At 46.9% G+C, this 7,554-nt stretch overlaps 1 protein-coding gene across 4 annotated transcripts in view; it reads left to right on the plus strand.

The window, feature by feature from the left end:
* The first annotated feature begins 6,405 nt into the window (after window positions 1-6,405).
* The window catches only part of SEPT6 (septin 6), a 25,910-nt gene continuing 24,761 nt past the window's right edge, over window positions 6,406-7,554 (plus strand). For all 4 annotated transcript variants that reach the window (XM_009330949.1, XM_009330932.1, XM_009330923.1 and 1 more), the window contains exon 1: window positions 6,406-6,517. The gene's annotated coding sequence lies outside the window, so the exon portion shown is untranslated. The remainder of the gene's footprint in view (window positions 6,518-7,554) is intronic.

Here is a 7,554-nt window from a genome sequence, read left to right on the forward strand (position 1 = left end):
GGGGCTCTTGGGCGGCCCGCGCCGGGGTGGGGGCGGGGGTCCTGCCCGGTCGGTTCCTCCGGCCCTGGGCCGCGCCGCGGCCGCAGAGGGACCCGCAGCGCAGCCCGGGGCTGGCCGGACTGCCGTGCTGGGGACGCCTCATACTGCGCCCTTACCCTGGGCCGGGGGCCCCTTGCCAGGCCAGGGTGCAGCAGTGGGCAAAGTGCGCCTTGGCATCCCCGTCTCTCCAGGGATGCTGTTCTCCTCCTAAAGAAATCGTCATCCCGTGCTCGTTAGTGTGTGGTGCGGGGAAGGTCGTCAGTCCGGCACCGTCTTGCGGAGGAGCTGTGGAAGCCCACGCCGAACATCGGGACCCCATCCCCACTGCCCTTTGTCCCCGAGGGGTCCCCTGCGGCGGGGAAAAAAAACCTGCCGCCGCCGCTGCTCGCCTGCCTTCCTAGCACGGCGCAAAGTGCTCTGTGTGCCTGTGGAGAATTATCCAGAAGAGGAGCGGAGGGAGTTGAGCCACCTCTGCGTTTGTTGGAGAAATGCTGAAAAGGCATCTGTAACACGTTTGCATGCGGAAGCATTTTGTCTGTGATTTGATGGGTTTCCAACTTTCATACATGCGTTAGTACAGAAATAATACTTGAGATGAATGCTTGCCGTTTCGTCTTCAAAGCAGTAGGTTTTAGCATGGACCCGATCTTGTTGAACAGGTAGATGTAGCCATTTCGTGCCAGTTCGTGATGTTATTTCCTGCTGGACATACCCATTGCCTTGTATGTGACTGCCAAGGTATGTACAGTGACTCATTTGCTCCCCTGTCTTTTGAATAAATTGAGCATTAGACTTTCCTAAGATAATGTACGGGAGTTACAGACATCTGCTAGTGGCCTGGAATGAATTATGATACAGCACAGCCTCTCTTTGGAGGCAAAAGTGAAAGCTAGCTGTGAGATGGACATGAAATTAGTGTGCTGCAAATTGAAAATGTCTTTGTCCAGACAGATGACTTGTCAGCCCAGGTCTTGGCCATCCGGTCGTGGCCGTGGTTTGTGGAGCAGTCAGCCGTAATGTCCTGGTGATGCAGAGGGCTGCTTCGTGTGTGCCGATGGGGTTAAACACGTGTGAGAGCTGGGGCTGGGTATGTGGGGGAGTTGGGGTCACCACACTGTCTCTGTCCCATCGAACCCTTGATCTAAACCTGCATTTATTGTGGAGGTGGTTGGTGAAACCCCCTCCTCCCCGGGCAGGCAGGGCAGCCCTGTCACTGCCGAGCTGAGGCCCCTCTCCTGTCCTCTGCCGGCGTGGAGGGTGCGGGTTTTAAACACTGAGACCCACAGGGGATGTGTCCACCCTGCTCCCCATGGGTAGAGGACAGAGGATCGGCTTGCTGGGCACTGTCTAACTCTCAATCTCTGTAGTACAGGTCAGAAAAATCATTAAGACTGCTGATACAAATATATATTTTTTTTAATTGCTGGAGGAGACTTCTCCTGGGAACGTATCCAAACAGCATGGTGTTTCTGCAGTCCTTTGGCAGGGGCATAAAGACATGTAATCTTAAGAGCTGTCAGAATTTGAGATTTCGGAAGCACTTGACCGTTTGTGACTGTTGAATGGCTGAATGATGCAGTGCGCCTGAAGAGAGTGGTGGATGGTCAGGAGCTTTGGTGAGATGATTCTTGTTTTCCGTGGCGGCTGATTCAGAACTATTTCCTGCTTTTCTGTTGTTTTTCTTTTATATGCGTCCTGACGATTTGTTATCAGCTGAGCAAGGAAAAGAACCACAAAGTCTTTATCTACATTTTACATTCCATTTATCTCGTGGAGGATATTTATACTGTCTGCTGGATAATTCTCTCATTGCTTAAGAGAATTACACACTTGTACACGTGAGAAGTAATTGGTACAAGTGTTGCTCTAATTTGCTGTTTAATCAGAGCCAAATGCAGTCTGGGGAAGTGGATGCCATAACGCCAAGGTCCTGAGAAAGGATCTGATGGTGTTCTGGCTTAAAGATGATGTGAAAAACTGTGGTGTGGAAACCTGAATTCAGATTCTGCCTTGCTTTGCAATTTGACGTTTGACTTTTTGTGCAAGAGTTGTCTGAGGTATAGGGGTTAATCCTCCGGGTCTCAGCTTTACGGGGTGGCAGAGGGGCAGGGGAGTGCCTGCTGTGAGCATCAGCAGCGGTGGTGGAGCTCTGTGAGCATTGCTTGATTTGTTTTCGTTGAGGGATGGTGCTGTTGTGTTTGTTCTGGCCGTTTGGAAATCCTCCGAAAGGAGTCTCCAAGGCCTTGGCATTTGAAATGATTCTCATCTGGGGAGAGGTGGGGAATTGTGTCGAAAGTACTAAATGTCAGCTGTCAGCGTCCTAAACAGAAACACTCTTTTCAGTTAGACGCAGAAGTATTGTACTGCAGTCTTTGGGAGAGTTTTCTTGTTGTGCGGGCCTCGTTCGGACACTGGGTCCCTTGGGTTAGAGCTGTAGCATTCTTTATTAGCTGTGCTCTGCCTGAATATCACCAAGTGGAGGCTTTTCCTTTGCCATGGTGTCCTTTTTCATTGTTTCTGTAGTCCAGGCCACCAGAAATTGTCCTGAGTATGGAGTGTTGACATTTGCAATGAGCAGCACCATTGTGTGTCTCAGGGAGGATGCTCTGCTTTATCTTCACAAAGCGGTAACGGCCTGTTGGGGCCCCGAGGACATCAGGAGCTGACAGCACTGTACCTACCTGTCATGTAAAGCAGATCAAGGCAGAGATGCACATTCAGCAGGGCTTTCCTCTAATTGTTTTTTTGTCCTGAGGACCCTGGAGTGATTCAAACGCCTGGATTCTATATCTTGCCCATTTTATGTAAACTAATATTTAATGTGCAGTGCTTTCAGGCTTGGGGTCATTTATTATAACATCTTTGTATTTTCCATATATTTCTGATAGTTCTTTGTAAGAATTAGAGTAGGCAGTGGTGGTTCCTGTGACATGGAGAAGTCCTAACAAAAGGTGTGTAAATCCTCCAAAGACAGGGAAAAAATAAAATAACCTCTCCAAGCGGCTACTCCTTACTTACACTCTGCCATAGCACTGCCTGGTAATGCAGCAAGAGAGCGTGTTGCTCTTTTTGTTCTTTTAATCTTGTTTGTGGCAAACACGCTTTGCTTCCTCCCGAGCAACAACGGCCCATTCTATCCTAGGGGGTCACTCTGTGTATGGGGGGGGGGGGAAGGCATCTGGTACCTTGGTGTGGTGCCAGCGTTCACACTGGCTTCCCAGAGATCCTGTCCTTGTCTTCGTTCCAAGAAGATGCTAACTTTAAAATAGAGAGTATGGAAGGACTCTCAGCCATCCAGCACTCACTGACGCTCGTGGAAAAAGCCTTCACACAGACAATAGTTAAACCTTGCTTACCTTGTTGGTACCTCTTTACATGTTTCAAATTTGACCTGAAAGATTGTTTTTGAAGATAAATAATGGAAGATAGCTCTTGAACACTTTTTCAGCAAAAAGCTTGTAAGCTTAATATATTCTCCTTCAGTTTTGAACAGGTAATCCAAATCGACATTTAATGTACAGGCAGGATGACTAATTGCTGTGTTCATATGTTGTTTATGATGATGCTGTTTATATATAGCAGCGTTCTGGATACAGAGACACCACTTGGTGTGTGAAGACTGGTGACTTGCACTGTTTCTTGGTGGATCAGATAGAAAATGTTTCTTTTCTCTCCGCGGGTTTGGTAATTGCTGACAACTTTCTGATGTGTGTCGAAACCAGTCTGACCTTAAAACATTATTTCTCTTTTTTTTTTTTCCCCACCGCATCTGATCTCTCGATGCCTTGGCCAAGCAGGCTTTGGATTTTTAGCCAGAGCAGCACAATATACCTCATGGCTGTGTACTTAACATGAAGGCTCAGCTGCTGTGACTGGAAATCAGATTTTGCAGTACTTGTTTCCTGGCCTGTAGCAGATGTGAAGTGTGGTTTAACTGCATTATAAAACCACAGGTGACTAGAAAAAGACACTACAGGAAATGATATGCAGGCTGAATTCTGTGTGACGGTAAATGCCTCCTCTCAGCCGAGAGTGGCTTAACTTCTACCGTTTATTTTGTTCCATCTGGATCACACTTATATTTAGGGATGAGGAGAAGATTTGTTCTTAATGAGAGCCTACACTCCCGCCCACGCTTCCTGGGGAGAGTAGTGTTCAAACAGTCTTCCAACAGTGCAGTTTTAAGGCTGAGTATTAAAAATACATTTGATATTTCTCCTTCCCCAGGAGGAGTCTGCCTGTGGTTCTCTCTCATGCCTTTGTGGACTCTGTCCACCCATCTGTTCTTCACCGGGGCCATGGTGCTCTCTTGCTGCAGATCAAACACTGCCATGAGATACCCCAGTGCTGGGTTTTTGTTTTGGTGAAAGCAGTTCAGGAGAGTTTAGGCGTGTCATCACAAAATCTGCGTGCCTGACGGTCTCCCTTTCTTCTGCTTTAGCTGTTTGTTTGTGAATTATTTGGCCTCAGAGCTGCATCCTCAGAAGGCGAAAACAGAATCTGCTGGGCAACTCGAGCGCCTTCCTGATGAACATGTCGTTTGGAGGCAAGGTGCTCAGAAATTAATGAAGCACCATATTTGGTGAACATCTTGACAGGAAGAGTCAGACTAATACACAAAATATGGCTAAGGGGAAACATATTTACACATCACAGGGTGGTAAATATGGTTAATGGCTGAAGTGTATTTGGAGCCTCATATTTGGAAAAAAAACCCACACCAGCAAAACAATAACAAGGCAAGTGATCGTACTCTGACAGGCTACTGTAGTAAATGTCGTCCTTGGGGATGTTTTCCTGGCCTAAAATACCAGTGCCATTAACAGAAGAGGGAGAACCAGTATGCCTGTCCCTATAAACAGGCTTTCAAGATAATGTGAAAACATGATTCTGAAAGAGTAAGTTAAAAATGACACCCTATAAACTGTTGCCTTTTGGCTGTAGTATTTCTTGCAAACTGATGATGTCCCTGAAAGGCCAGAGGGGAATTTTCTGTATTTGATGCTAAAATACATGGTTAAAAAAAGCCTTTGCTCCAGAGAGGGAAATACCTTTCTGGGGGGCTGCAGGAGGGGAACTTTCCAGTACACGCAAATACGCGGGTTTAGCACCAACTCTCCATTTTGCATTATGCCATTTCTGAGGTTGAGCCTCTGCATGTAGTTTATTACTGTCTGCTGTGCAGGTTTGGAACCCAGAGTGCCTTGGCATACATAGATCTTTGTGCAATGGCCAGGTGAAAATTTCTGCGCCCCCTCCCCCCAGCAAGCGGCCATGCTGGGTGTGGAGCACAGTGGGAGCTGGAGCTCGACCCTTCTACTTCCGAGGGCAGAAAGGCGATGCCTGGCCGGGGAGACTGGGTTAGTGGTGTCGGGCGCAGGAGAGAGCAGGGTGTGGGAGCAGCTTCTCATGGTCATTTGGGTGGCTGGGCAGGGGTGGCCCAGGCCTCGCAGCAGGCAGGTTTGGGTACCTCTGCTCCCAGACCCCCGTGCAGGCTCCCTTCTGATGGGGCTGCGTGGTTACGAGCAGCTCAGTTCTGGATGCTTTTTCTCAGCTTTTTTTTTCCTGTTCAGTTCCTAGGTTTGAAAGATATGCTCCGAAGGTTGGATAGCAACACTCAGAGCTGGAGAAGACCTGCTGCAAGGAGCATCTTCCTTGCAGCTTCCTTCAATGATCCCTGATTTTCTGGTGCTAATGGCCGTTTTATAGATTTGGACAGACTCCTGTTTGCAATCTGAGATTTTCATCTTCGCAACAATATGGAAGATATTGCTGCGTTTGATAGCTCAAAGACTGTATTCTCTGCTGTTTCTGTGCTACAGCGCTTGAGCTTTGCAGAGACAGTGTGTTTGGGTTGTTCAATTACTAGATGTAGGTACAGTTTACCTAACTTTCTAGCTCGTTTCTGTAGTCGCAGCTGTGAATGTATGTTACATGTGAGTTACAATTCACATTAAGTGAATTGTCATAGGCTTATAGGAGGAGGCATCATTAATACATTCCTTTGCACAGGGGATTCTTTTTGTTTCAGTATAAGGTGAGACTTGAGTGTCTACATAATTTCTCAAGAAACAAATGTTTTGCCACCTCTTTATTTCAGCAGCTGTGTTTGGGTATGTTTTGCACAGTTTATTTTTTTGACAGGGCTATCTTCTAATGTGTGGCAAATGAAACATTCTTTTTGTGCCGTCTGGATTTGTTTTGGAGAAGAGGGAAGCACGCTGACAAGATTTACAGTATACGATGTACCGTATACGTGCAAATCTCTGCTTGGACTGTGCATTCTACTTGGGAGGTCTTAAGGGTTTATACAGATAAGTGTATTTTGCTTGAAAATGATACAACTATTTCATTGTATTTCAGGGTGAAGGCTGTCGCACTGTCCCGCTTTCCGGACACGTAGGATTTGACAGTTTGCCTGACCAGCTGGTTAATAAGTCAGTTAATCATGGGTTTTGTTTCAACATCCTGTGTGTGGGTGAGTATTTCCATTTTGGGAAGTTCTCTTGCTGAAAAGGACTTCTCTGCAGCTGGATGTAGTTTGTAGGTGACAGAGTTAACAAGGTAGCTTTGATTTAAATTTCCCCCACTGTTCTGTCTATTTTCAGTAACAAGATTTACTGGTGCCCTGGGAAATCCCTGCTGAGGTTATGCAGTATGGCTTTCTACCAAGCAGTGAACCATAGAAATAAAATGCCTAAAATCGCAGGCTTTTATTACGATCTTTATTTTCCTAGTATGTTTCAATTTCATGTTTTTAAAAGAAAATAGATACTCATGCCAGAGAACTTTATTCTGAGGTCTTGTTTGGTTAGGTATTGAATTATTATTGTAATTATTTTAACAAAATACCAGTCATGCTCCTCTTAAATCACTAAAAGCTATTTTTTTTCTCCTCCCTTCTGTGCATACTTGAGTTAAAATAGTGTCTGGCCAAGCCTTAGCTGATCAGACGATTATCCAAGCTGCCATGTGGTATGGCTCTCAGCTGGGGCCTGGCGCTGTAGTAGGACTTGATGTCTGTCCCTGCAGCGTCTGCCCGTCTCGCAGGTCTTCCCCAGGGTTAGGATCCCAAATGGTCCCTCCTCAGAGGCACTCCTGAGTAATAGAATAAGTAATATCTTGTATGGCTTTGTTATGGTAGTTTGGTAAGGTGGATAAGGAAATTAATAATAGACAATAATTGTCTGATAGGATGGTTAGTTTGGTTTACTGATGCCGGTGCCCTGCCTCTGGGAGAAGGAGGTTATTGTGTGGCCATGGCTGCTCAGAGTAAGCACTGTCTGCAGATGCTCCCAGCAGTGCCTGGCGTGACAGAGGGGAGAGCTGCGGCTGTGGATACCTCCTGGGGACTCATCTGAGCTGGTGGTCAGCTCTGCATCCGCACAAAGGTTGTCTGTCCCCTCCCGTGAGAGATCCAGTCATGGTATGGACCTGATGTTTGCCCAGGACAGGGTTAAGTCTGAGACGAGAGGGGTGGAGTGAGGAGAGGGGAGCAGAGCCCTGTTAAATGGA

Source organism: Pygoscelis adeliae, unplaced genomic scaffold (assembly GCF_000699105.1).
Source record: "Pygoscelis adeliae isolate BGI_AS28 unplaced genomic scaffold, ASM69910v1 Scaffold100, whole genome shotgun sequence".
Classification (NCBI taxonomy): domain Eukaryota; kingdom Metazoa; phylum Chordata; class Aves; order Sphenisciformes; family Spheniscidae; genus Pygoscelis; species Pygoscelis adeliae.